The sequence below is a fragment of the Pelodiscus sinensis genome, chromosome 29, assembly GCF_052426305.1.
Source record: "Pelodiscus sinensis isolate ZL-2025 chromosome 29, ASM5242630v1, whole genome shotgun sequence".
NCBI classification, from domain to species: domain Eukaryota; kingdom Metazoa; phylum Chordata; order Testudines; family Trionychidae; genus Pelodiscus; species Pelodiscus sinensis.
The window spans coordinates 4,587,070-4,600,075 of record NC_143080.1 but is presented as its reverse complement, the minus strand read 5'-3'; positions in this window follow the sequence as shown (position 1 = coordinate 4,600,075).

Genomic DNA, 13,006 nt, shown 5'->3' with positions numbered 1-13,006 from the left:
GAATCCACTTTCCTTTCAAGAGCTACTGAGCTAAAACCTCTACTACTGCTTTAGTGTGTAAAAGCAAATACATGTTTTAAAGTGAGATTGTTTTAAAATCAGCAGGTTCAGATAGCCAGCTCTTTTAAAAGTCTTATAAGCAAGCTGAGGAAATTGCTAGACCGTTAATACTGATTTTCAATAAAGGAATTAAAGGAAGGTAAAATACTCAATGCTAATCAATGTGCCTTTATGGATAACAGACTACTGATATATTTTTGATGAGATAACAAATTTCGTTAATAGTGTTGATGTAATATACCTAGATTTCTGTAAGGCCTATGACTTGATACAGCTCTTGATTAGAAAACTAGAGCACTATAAAATTCGCACGACATGCAATAAATGAATTAAAAACTGGCTTGTTGGTTGGTTTCAAAATTATAAAGGGGAATCTTCAAGCAGGAGTGTTTCTAGTGAGGTCCCTCAGGCATCAGTTGTTGACCCTATACTATTTCCCATATTGCCCTAAACTTTTTGTAGGCCTTAAACTTTTCATAGGACCTAGGCAGGAGTGGCTTGAGGCCGGCCGCGGCAGCTGGCGCCCCAGGTGGAAGGCGCGATCAGTGCCCTCACCTGCATGGCTGTCAATGGCCGTGACGTCATCATCGGGTGCCGCAGGCTGGCGGCGCCCTAGGCGATCGCTGAGTCTGCCTAGGCTCACGGGCCGCCCCTGGACCTGGGGACTGTCCCTATTGTGCCTAATGGATGATCCAACCCTGCTTACTCACACTCAGAATACAAGGCTGGGCACCAAACATTTGGGGCATGCTGGGTCTTAATGTCCACTCACCCGCCTCTTCCTATCTCCGTTCTACGGCTCTGCTTCCTCCAGAGAGCATCTAGTGAACTCAACAGTGACAGAGCGATTAGCAGGCCCTGCGAACAAGCCGGTCGAGTGGGAATGCAGCCATTCCACAGGCATTTGGATTCAGTTCTTAAAAGTACTGTGAGAGACGACAGGACCTGAGTTTAAAATTTGCTTTAAACGTATTTCATTTGTGTGGGGCTGCAGATTATAAAATCACACATCTGAAAAATCACACAGACTCTGGCTGTCAATCGTATTGCATAGGGCCCCATAAATCCTCAGGACAGCCCTGGTTATCCCAAACAAAAAACAGGACTATGTAGCACTTTAAAGACTAACAAGATGGTTTATTAGTTAGTCTTTAAAGTTTATTAGTTAGTCTTGTTAGTCTTTAAAGTGCTACACAGTCCTGTTTTTTGTTTCAGCTACACCAGACTAACACGGCTACATTTCTATCACTGGTTATCCCAGGCAGAGTAAACTCCCGCAGGAGAGAACGCACAAGCGTCCCCATGCCATCCCCACCAGAAGCTTAAACCCCCACCTCTGTCCCTTGCCATGACCTAAAAGGGTGTTACATATGGGAGGGGGACATTTTTTTCTCTTTAACCTCTGAGGACAGGATGAGAAGCAAGGGGCTTAAATTGCTGCAAGGGAGGTTTAGGTTGGACATTAGGAAAAACTTCCTACCTGTCAGGGTGGTTAAACTCTGGACTAAATTGCCTAGGGAGGTTGTGGAATCTCCATCTCTGGAGATACATAAGAGCAGGCTGGATAAGGAAGATCTAAACGGTGCTTGGTCCTGCCGTGAGGGCAGGGAACTGGACTTGCTGACCTCTCAAGGTCCCTTCCAGTTCTAATTTTCTAGTATTCTATGATCTACCTGTTCAGCATACGCTGCGATCTCCTAGCGCAGGAGTGGGGAACCTCAGGGCCCGGGGCTGCATCTGGCCCCCAGCTTGCAGGGATCCAGCCCCCAAGGCTCAGTGCACCCCTCCAGCACTGGGGAGCCCACACTGTTGCTCCAGCCCCACTGCCATCCCACCATGGGGCTGGAGCGCACAAAATGTACTCACCGGGGCCCCCCTAAGCTCTTGTGTGCGAGGGGAATGTGGGGAGGGCTCTGTCTCCTTGAGTTGTTTTATTTTGTTTTTGTTTTTTGCTTCTCACTTGTGTGCGGCCCCCCCGACTGATTTTTCTGTGGGTCAGCAGCCCCCGACCCCAAAAAAGGTTCCCCACCCCAATCCTAGAGTGTCACTTTCTCCTGGACTTGTGCTGTGACACGGACACTGGCTACATCTGCACAGCTTCCCTCTTCTGCAAAAGCCTATGCAAATGAGGTGTGGATTAGCATATTGCTGCGCTTCATTTGCATAATTAATTAGGAGCCGATTTTGCGCAAGAGCCTGCACTGAGCTGCGTGGAGTGGAAATCCCTCCACTGCACAAGGCAATGGCTATTGCCAGCAATAAGAGGTGCCGAGGCCGGCAGTGTGGGGGGGGAGAACTTTGCAAGGGCCAGTTTTGTGCCCCTCAGCTGGGTAGCTTCACACTACACCAGGCTCCTGAAACCTGAGCTTCCTCCAGCTCCCTTCCTCGCACTGCTAGTGCTGGCGATGATTCATGAGGCGGAGATAAAGCCCACGCTCCCATTTCATTTCCAGAGGTGGCCTCTGCCTTTGCATGAACAGCAGCCAGGCCTGAAGTGATCTGGCTGGAGTTCCCATGTCTGGGTGGGCTGCAGACAGTGTCCCTTCTCCCACAGAGCTGGTGAGCGTTCACCCAAGCTCCCTGCCTGTCCCCTTGCTGCCGGCTCTAGGTACAGACAGGTGGCTGGCAGCCAATAACTGGGGACTGCTTCTCCCCAAGTCTACCCATACACGTCGGGATGTTACATTTCGATTAACTGACTAGTCGATTAGTCGATAGGCCGCCTCCGCCTTTGAAGTGTACACTTCAAAACCAAAAGCGCTGTGTGGAGCTTGAGGTCAGCTAAGGACTCCCCCGCTGACCTGGGCTCCATGCGGTGCTGCTGCTTTGAAACACTGTAGGGAGCCCAGCGTCAGGCTGCACACGGCATTTCAAAGCGGCAGCGCCTCACGGAGCCCGGGGGCTGGTCCTGGGCTCCACGCAGTGCTGCCGCTTTGAAACACCCCCCCCTTTTCTCCTCCTTGCTGCCTCTTTCAGATAGAAGCTTCAGGTGGTAGGTGAGTTAGTCTGTACAGGATACACTTAAAAAACAACAAATAGTCTGTTAGCACTTAATGGAGTAACAAAATAGGTAGATGGGATCATGAGCTTTCCTAGGCACAGCCCACTTCTCAACTGAAGAAGTGGGCTGTGCCCACGAAAGCGCATGTTACCATCTTGTTTTGTTAGTCTATGCAGAGCTACCAGACTCTTTGTTGTTTTTTAAGTTCTTTCTGATTGAGACAGCAAGCAGGGGGGAACGACTAGTTGACGACTGTGTGGACTACCTGACTAGTCGTTCACATCCCTACGCCTACGCCCATAGCTTGGGACTCTCCTCTTGGGGGAAGCGCCTTGTGATAGGATGGTCTAGGTGTGGTACCCGACTGCTGCACAAAGTGAACTAGCTTGTCCCTGACCCTTTCCACAAAGTGATGTTAAGTTGATATCCTCTAGTTCAGCGGTGGGGAACCTAAGGTCCGGGGGCCGGATGTGGCCCCTTGCTTCCCTGGATCTGGCTCCCTGAAGTTAGGGTCCCCCCCCACCAGTCCCTCGTCGTCCCACCATGGGGCAGGAGCACACAAAACCTACTAGCCTTGGTCCCCCCAGGCTCTGGTGTGCCATGGGAATGTGGGGAGGGTCTTTCTCCTTCTCAGTTGGGGGCCACGTCAGTGCGGGTGTGGTTTTTCTTCTTTGCTTCTCGCTTGTGATTTGTCTGTGACTCAGCAGCCCTTCACCCCAAAAAGGTCCCCCATCCCGTTCTTTGGACTCAGGGGTTTCCTGACTGTCTCCAGAGAGGCAGGACAAGGTCATGCTTGTATCATGGTAGTTGCTGCTTGGCGGAAAGCCGCCGGTCCAGGAGTCCTGGCATGACAAGATGCTCTCGGCTGTTAAACTGTTTTTTTAAAAAAAGAGTCAGTTTCCAGCCCTTGTGAAAGCCAAAAAACCCGGCCCCGGCTCAAAAGCCCGCTGGCGAAGGCAGCCCCAAATGCATGGGCGAGGGTACTTTAAAAAATGCCTGATTTTTAAGCCCATCTCATGATGTGAATGCTCAAAGTCCCCAACCCTGTAACTCATTTTTCCCACTGTCTGCCTGTCTTCCCTGGGTTAACCCCCCCTCCCTACCTCCCGCCTTCACCCCTGCCCCTCAGAGTGGAGAGAGTTAGTCAAATTCTCATCAACCACAGACTTAGGTTGTGGGGGGGAATGTCTCTTCAGCTTCTGGTCTCTTTGATGTCACTGATCTGAACCCTGCGTCCCGCAGGTGCTGCTGCTGTTGCCATGGTGAGGGAGACAGTCGGCCCCTGACTACTTTGTCTGATTAACATTGACTTAAAAAAAAAAAAAAACCCAACCCAGAAAGGAAAGAGCCACGCAGAGCTGTGTCTGGCCTCCCGGCGGAGCAGACGGGTCTCAGGCGTGCAGCAGAAGGTAGCCACGGTCAGGGGGCGAGTGGTGAGGGGAGCAGCAGCTGCTGTTGATCTTGTTCACACCTCCACCCCCATCCCAAACACTACAGGCAGAACCCACGACAACAACAACAACGGCTCCTCTTAGATACAGCCTTCATCTGTCGATTGTAAAGCGCCGCACAAAGGAGGTCAGCGTTATTAGCTGCAGGGGGGGAGAGGAGAGGACTGAAGTTCAGAGCGGGGGAAGGAGATCTTCTGGGTCTCAGCCCAGTGCTCTCTCCACTAGGCCACACTGCCTTTTCTGTAGTTCAGTAGTGCCTTACAGGGGGGAAGGGGAGCAGCATCCCAAGACGCTGAGCTGGGATTGGACAGGCCTTCGGACACTAGTTTAACACTTGTCAGACATACCTCCTAGACCCTGCCACAGACTTCCTGTGTAACCTTGGACAACTCACTACCCCTCTCCATGCCTCCAGTGCCCACCCGTGCCTTGGGGATAACAGCCTTGCCCTGTCTCACAGTGCAGTTGGGAAGATGCCTGTGTGACAGTCTGCGAGGTGCTTGTCTCACCCATGTGAGACACCGAGGCTTCATCTACACTGCCAGTTCTCCTGCCTTCCCCTCCCGGTGGCAGAAAATATGCGAATGAGGGACTCATTAGCATAAGTTGTGACCTGATTAGCATATTTTCTGCTGAAAAAACTGGCCCTTTCCCGAGAATGCAGCCTCTCTTCTCTTGATGCACCCTTCCCCTCCCTCCGACATCTCGTGATGTGTGGCTTTTTCACCCCAGACCTTGGCAGAGCCTGCCATGCCTCTTCCATGGGAGACAGTTTCCCGGTGGGGGAAACTGAGGCACGGAGCAGGGCCGGGTCTTGCCCAAGGTCAGGGAGAGAAACAGTGGCAGAGCCACTGGGTTCTGAGCCTTCGGAAACCAGGCTGGCGAGCAGCGTCCATGCATCCGCGTGTCAGAGCATAGAAAAACAGAGCGATGCCCTATACAGTGACTCAGAATATTACCGCGCCCGCAGGGTGGAGCAGTATACCCCCCCGTTTCCTCGTTCCCTGCCCCCTGTAAGGGGGCCTCTCCTTGCTGTGAGATGAATTCCCAGGCTGGCGCTGCGCCCGCCTGGCTGGCAGACACCCTGTGTCATCTAGAGAAGGAGAAAGGGCCCTGTGGGGCTTTCTCACCCAACCTCCCAGCTCCCCCCACATTCATTTCAGAGCCAGCCTCGGCGACGGCTCGGCGGCCACAGGAGCCGAATGGCGAACGCCGAGAATGGCTTCTGAGAAATGGTGCCTGGGGCTTAATCATCCAGGGCCTTTCTGTGGTTTCTCTCTCTTATATCATCTTCAAAGTTCAGTCACGCTGGGCGCCCACACGCTGGCTGGCCTTGCAAAAGGGCGGCGGTGGGGCAGGGAGCCGGCGAGCGCCACCGAGCGCTGCCGTGGCTGGTGCTGTCGACGGCCCCTGGTCCTAGGGGGTGAGGGTGGAGGGGGCGGGGGGTCCCGCCCACCCCACTAAGCTGCAGAAGCCGAGCTGGGAGCGCTTTGGGCGGCCGGCGCTGGCTCGGCTGGGCCGGCGAGGCTCACGCACGGCACTTGAGGGATGCACAGGCGGGGCCTGCTGTGGGCTGAGGCATTCTGCTGGGGGTAGACTGGCGGGGAGGTGGCCTAGGCCCACGCCCAGGGCGCTGTAGCCCGAGGGCGCGGGACAACTGGGCGTGGGCGTTGCTGGGCGCAGGGGGTGCAGGGTACTGGGACGGGGGGCAGGGCAGGCTGGAAGCGCAGGGCAGCGGTTGGGGGGCACAGCCGAGAGGGAAGCGCAGGGGTTGGAATGAAGGGGGCACTGTGCAGAGATTAGGGGCGAAGGGGGCACAATGCAGGGTTAGTGGTAACGGGGCGCAGGATGGGGGCCGGGTTGCCAAGTGTCCAGTGTTCACCCGGACAGTCCGGTATTCGCATCCCCCGCCTAGTACAAAAACCAGAAAATACCAGGCATGTGAAATGTCCAGCATTTCCCGTTTCTCTCGGACAGAAGGCCGGCAGGGACAACTTCCCCCGGCTGCGTCTGGTGAGGGCAGGGGAGTGAGGAGTGCACGGCCATTTAAAGGCGCAGCGCTTTTTTTTTTTTTTTTCCCTCAACAACTTTGGTCTCCCCCTTTTTTTCTTCTCAACAGAATTTTTTCGCCGGTGTTTTTTTTTTGGGGGGGGGGGTTCAGTAATTTTGGTTAAACTATCAGGCAACGCTAGATGAGGGTGCAGGAAGTCCATGAGTGCCAGTGGAAATGGGGGAGGGTGCTGTGCCCACTGGGGTCAGAGGCACCAAACACAAATTTGCCCAGGGTGCCATTTTCCCTAAGGCCGGCCCTGCCTAGACGCACCCGTAGCGACTCCCCTGGAAAGCCCCAGCAGGGCCACTAAAGATCCATGGAGCGACAGTCCGCCCAGCGTCAGGGCTGGCTTGCGCTCCATCTTGGCTTTCCATCTTCCTCACTGCCCCCACGCCAGCACCGGGTCCCGGCCGCAGTGGGCCGCTCTCCGCACTCCCAGCCCGGCAGGGCTGTGCGGCAAACAGCCGCCCCCCATAGCAACAGCAGCCGCCCCGCACCAGGCTTCTGGGCGGATGTCTGGGGAGGTCTGATCACACAGGGCCACCGGGGCAGCTCTGAGGGAGAAAAAACGTGGTTGTAGTGCTGGCCTCGGGCTTTCCCTCGCTGTTTGTAGCCCATAGAGGGTGGGGGTCTGTGACAGCCCACACTCTAGCCTGGGGGGGGCCTCAGGCCTGGGGGCCGATTGCGGCCCTCAGCTTGCCTGGATCTGGCCCCCGAGGCACAGGGCTCACTCCAGCATTGGGGAGCCCATGCTGGCTCCAGCCCCCCTCACACAAAATCTGGTGCACACAAAATCCACTAGACCCCCCCCCCCCCGGCTCTGGTTCGCAAGGGGAATGTGGGGAGTGGGGGAGTGTCTTTCTCCTCAGTGGCGGGGGGTTGTTTTTTTTGCTTCTCACTTGTGTGTGACCCCTGACTGATTTTCCTGTGGGTTTGCACACCCCCCCACACACAAGCCCTAAAGAGGCTCCCCAGCCCTGCTCTAGCACCTCAGTGGTGAAAATTCCTGGCTCCAAATGGCCAGGGGGCCGTTCCTCCGTCACTTCTGTCTTTTCGAGGCCCTGCCTGTAGCGGCCTCGCTGTCAGAGGGTGCTGGGCCCGGCTGGGCCCCCCCGGAACCGCTGGGCGGTGCAGACAGCTCAGCACTTTCAAAATCCAGGCCACAAGGGCCAAGTCCCGCATGACGCTGAGCCCCCCTGGGAAGTGCTGGGTTCCCCCAGGCTCCTGCCCAGGTCTGGGGGAGCCAAGGTCCCTCTCCCCCACCCCCGTGGACAAAGCAAGCCGGCAGGGTGGGTCTGTGGCCAGGAAATCCTGCCCCCCGCTGAAGTTAATGGGCCTTTGACAAGACAGCGACTTTTGCTGGCCTCAGTGGGAGCCACGTTTGGGCCGCGGGGGGATAGGCCCCTACAGGGCACCTGTGTGGGGGCAGTGACGACCTACCCCCTGTAGGCATGGGGGGCGGCGGCAGTGGCAGGCTGGGGGCCGTGGGGAAGCAGAGGGATTGGCGGGAGGGACTGGATGCGGGCTGAGGTGCCCATGGGATGCCCTGGCGCGGCGGGATCTCGGCTGGACTCATTTCGGAGCTGGCTGGAGGAAACCCCTGGAGGCCCAAGATCAGCAGCAGCTGCAGGGGCAGGCAGGCGGGGGGAGACCCTTCTCCACCCTCACAACAGCTGCTTGGCCCTTCCCAGCGCGCAGTCACGGTGGGTGCCCTTTCAAAGGAAGCCGCTGTACTTTTTCACCCGGGGCTGGTTAAAAATACCCCTCCGGATTTTAATAAGGGCTGTCGTGTGAGATATTTCGGTCCGGGAGCGGGAAGTGAAACCCTCTCGCTGGTCACAGCCCATCACTCGAGTCTGCCAGCGTGAGCTCGAGGTGCTCTTCCCCCCCTACCCCCTTCCCCGCGCACTTCCCGGCATTTGGCCCCCAGGCCCCCGCGGGCCTGTGAGGGCCACCGGTGACTCAGGCGAGAGCTGAGAGGCAGCGCCGGGCCCTGGCAAGGATGCCTGGGCATTGTGGCTGTGAGAGCCTCGTCACCTCTGTTTCCTCTCCACACCCCTTGCCGCACTAGACTCTGTGCCCCCAGGAGCAGGGACTGTCTCTTGGTATGAACAGCGCCTAGCACGAAGAGGTGCTAAATAGAAATAACACATCCCAGCTCCCAGGTGAGGGACACAACAGCTACAAGAGCGTCCAACTCATCTTCCCTTGGGCTGCATTCCGCTCCCGGGGCTCGGCCTAGAACCCAGAAGTTCTTGTCCCCTGGGGCAAAACCTTTGGCGTGACTCTCCTCTCTGGGCGGGGCGTCGTAGGGACTAGAGGTCCTGACTTCTACTGTGGTCTAACTAACTGGGCAACCTACAATCCGGGAGCCGGATCCAGCCTCTTGGGGCTCCCCCGCAGCATCAGGGAGCTGGCGCTGATGCTCCAGCCCTGCAGCCCTCCCACGGGCTCCCTGATGCTATGAGGGGAGCCACAAGACTCAGAGGCTCGATCCAGGCAAGGCAGGGGCCGGATCCAATCCACGGGCTCTGCCTGGAAGGGGGGGATGCTCCTGCACCCCCCTCTGCTCCTGCAACCTTCCTCCCATCTAACCCCCTCTAACTGCTCCTGCACCCCACTCCTGCCCAGGTCCTAACTCCCCACTCCACTCCTGCACCCTAACTCCCACCCAGCCTCCCACCCCAGCCCGCTCCTGCACCCTCCCTGCCTCCCTGACCCCACGCCCAGCAGCCCTCTTCCCAGCAGCCCCTCCCACACACTGAACCCTCAATTTTGGGCCCACTCCAGAGCCTGGGGGCCCCACAAAACCTACTAACCCAGGACCCCCTAGGCTCTGGGGAATGTGGGGAGTGTCTCTCTGCTTCTCAGTGGGGGGGGGGCATGTCAGTGAGATGCGGGGTTTGCTTTTCACTTTTGTGCGGCCCCCGACTGATTTTTCTGTGGGTTAATGGCCCCTGGCCCAAGAAAGGTTCCTCACCCCAACATTCACACGTACAAACAATGCTCTTCACACACTTTAAAACTATCCTTTGTACGTTCGTAAATCCCCCACTGGCAAGCCTGCCGACAGGGAGGCAACTGGGGTGGTTGCCCCAGGGCCCGGAAATTCAAAGGGAGTTGGGGTTCCTGGCCAATGCTGCTACAGCAGCAGCAGAAGCGAACAGCGCTCTGTGCTAAATCACCGCTGGAGCACCACGCTGCGCGTTCCAGGCAGCTCTGAGGGCTGGGAGGGCCTGGCGTGGCGCATTCCACGTGGCGCAGAGAGCTGGCTGCCCCGTCCCTTCTGGGAGCACGGAGGTGGGCCCCCTTCCACCTTGCCCAGGGGCCTGTGCGGCTGCCAGTGCCCCAGCGGAGTCCACGCTGGTTCTTTGTCAACAAGAGAGGGAGGGGAAAAGACAAAAATCTCTCCACAGGGCTGGACATTTTTCGTCACCAAACCTGGGTGGTTTCCCCCACAAAAGTCGCAGGGTAGCGTCAACGCTCCTGCGGCTTTGTCACCAAAAGGCAGGTCTGGGCTAGCAAATGTGCCGGTGTAAACAAGGCCCGCGTACCGGGGCTGCGAGATAGACCAGGTACGTAACATCCGAAGGGCCAGGACTCCCCGGAGGGGGTGGGCAAAAGGGACGATTTAAGCTAACTAGAGCCTCTCTGGAGGAAGCAGAGCCGCAGAACAGGGGCAGGAAGACGTGGGTGGCTGGACATTAAGCCCCAGTGGTGACCCACATTTTCAGGCGCCCTACGCAGCTGCGTACTCTGCGTCTGGGGAAGGACGGCCCTGCCAAGCCCCTATGTCTTCCCTTGTTTCTCACCCTTGCTTCACACTGTGCCCAGGGCCTTTGAAATCCTCTGCAGCCCAGGGAACTTTTTCACTAGTGGCCTTTCACTATTCTTTACATGCGCACACGCGCGTGAAACACGGGGATGCTCAGTGACTGGAGGCCTTGGCTCTGCCTCGCCACATTTGGCCTCTGCTTTCTTAGCTGCCCACCCACTCCCTCGTGACCCCTCTTGTTGGGTAGAGGAACTGGGCAGCATCCATTGAAGCGGTGTATGGCCCTCGCTGTGTGCAAGAGTGGGCGAGTGTGACTCACCCTGGCAATTAGCATGTCTGAGTCAGCAGCATTGTATGCCCCCCCCATGCCCGCGTGGCGCCTTCACGTGACTGACTGGGATCTAAAGAGCAAAGACACAAGGCCACAAAGCTTCTTTTGGCCTCATCCGTCCTCCCTCCCGTTGCTTTCAGCTCGCGGTTCGGCGGCACACCCAGAACTGGCAGCCTCCGCTGCCTAGCCGCCTCCTGTGAGGAACTGGGGAGTTTGGGGAGTTCAGAGGGGGGCTGCATGCGGAGGGGACACTCAGTGCCCGGATGTTACTGGTTAATGGGACAAAGGTGGGGAGTTTGTTGTTTCAGAGAACAGCCCAGAACTGGAGCCCTGGTGAGCCCGGCCCTGCACAGAAGACACAGCCGGGTCCGACAGACCAGGGTTTCCTAAACTGTGTTCCCTGGCACAACGGTGCGCCGCGGAGAACAACAGAATTCAAAAGGGCTGTCCTTAAAGGGGCAGGTGACCCTTTTTTTTTTCTTTGGTTTTTTTCCTCAATGACTTCCCCCCGACCCTTTTCCCCCCTGACTTTTTTCTTTTTTCTCAACCAAAAATCCTTGGTGTGCCTCATAAAAAAAAAAGATTGTTTGGTGTTTCTCGGTCTTAAAAAGATTAAGAAACACTGCGACAGACAATGGGCTGCAGAGAGGGACCCTGGTGACCGCCCCAGCTGGTCCCAGCGAGGGGAGAACATTGGACGGAGGAGGCGGAGAAGAGAGGGGCCCAGGCATTACCTGGAGAAAGACAATGGACTGGGGAGGGGCTGTTGCTGGGGATATTGGAGGCTGTGCTGGGAGACTGGGGGGCTCTTCTTGGGGGACAGAGAGCAGAGCAGGCAGGACTCAGCTGGCTGGGGCCGCACCTCCCGCTGGCTCTCTGGAGCTGGGGGAGGCTGGAGCCGCACCGCCCGCTGGCTCTCTGGAGCTGGGGGAGGCTGGGGCCGCACCGCCCGCTGGCTCTCTGGAGCTGGGGGAGGCTGGGGCCGCACCGCCCGCTGGCTCTCTGGAGCTGGGGGAGGCTGGAGCCGCACCGCCCGCTGGCTCTCGGGAGCTGGGGGAGGCTGGAGCCGCACCGCCCACTGGCTCTCTGGAGCTGGGGGAGGCTGGAGCCGCACCGCCCGCTGGCTCTCTGGAGCTGGGGGAGGCTGGAGCCGCACCGCCCGCTGGCTCTCTGGAGCTGGGGGAGGCTGGAGCCGCACCGCCCGCTGGCTCTCGGGAGCTGGGGGAGGCTGGAGCCGCACTGCCCTCTGGCTCTCGGGAGCTGGGGGAGGCTGGAGCCGCACCGCCCGCTGGCTTTCGGGAGCTGGGGGAGGCTGGAGCCGCACTGCCCTCTGGCTTTCGGGAGCTGGGGGAGGCTGGAGCCGCACCGCCCGCTGGCTTTCGGGAGCTGGGGGAGGCTGGAGCCGCACCGCCCACTGGCTTTCAGGAGCTGGGGGAGGCTGGAGCCGCACCGCCCACTGGCTCTCGGGAGCTGTGGGAGGCTGGAGCCGTACCGCCCACTGGCTTTCGGGAGCTGGGGGAGGCTGGAGCCGCACCGCCCACTGGCTCTCAGGAGCTCCAGGGCCAGAGGGAGCTTGGGGGGTGCTACCCTGGGACAGGGAGGGGACTAGCAAGGGCCAGCAGCCGCACTGCGGCGGGGATTGGGGTGAAGAGGAGGAGGCTGGGCAGGGGCCAGCAGGCCACAGTGGGGGGGAGCATGGGCTCTGGTGGGCGGGGTTGGGGGGCTTGCGTCCCCCAGCCACGGGGTCACCCACTGCCCATGCTCTCGCATGTCCCCATTAGCCACCGCCAGCCCCTCACCACTGTGCTGTCCCATCCACGTAGGGCACCAGGATATACTGCTGCAGTCACTCCCTCTGCCCACTGGGTGGCACTGCAGGCGCACACACCACTCACTGGCAATGCCCAAAAAGTGGAACATTTGGGTTCACGTGGCACGAACCAGGGACTGAGCCCTTGCCCAGAGACACTGCCTAGGGGTGCCTGGGTGCGGCTCCCATTGACTGCGGAAGGATCCAGGCGCCTACACGTTGAGTTTAGCTAGATCTGAGCTCCCGGGGTTTGGTGGACGAACCCGGGAGATACAAATCTCCCTGAACCACAATCCTGGGAATGCCCTTGGAGTTCAGCAAAGCTCAGAAATGCTGAAATGCAGCAGAGAAACTGCTTGGGGGATACTGAGGCCAGGAATTTTAGATCCTTGAATATATCTGAGCCAGAGAACCGCTAGCCCTTCGGAGTTGGCTGAATTAACATTTTATATGCCTGTCTGTCTTTAACGCCCTGTTAATAGCATATGGGATGATCCCCGCACGAAAGAGCTTGCAATCTAAACA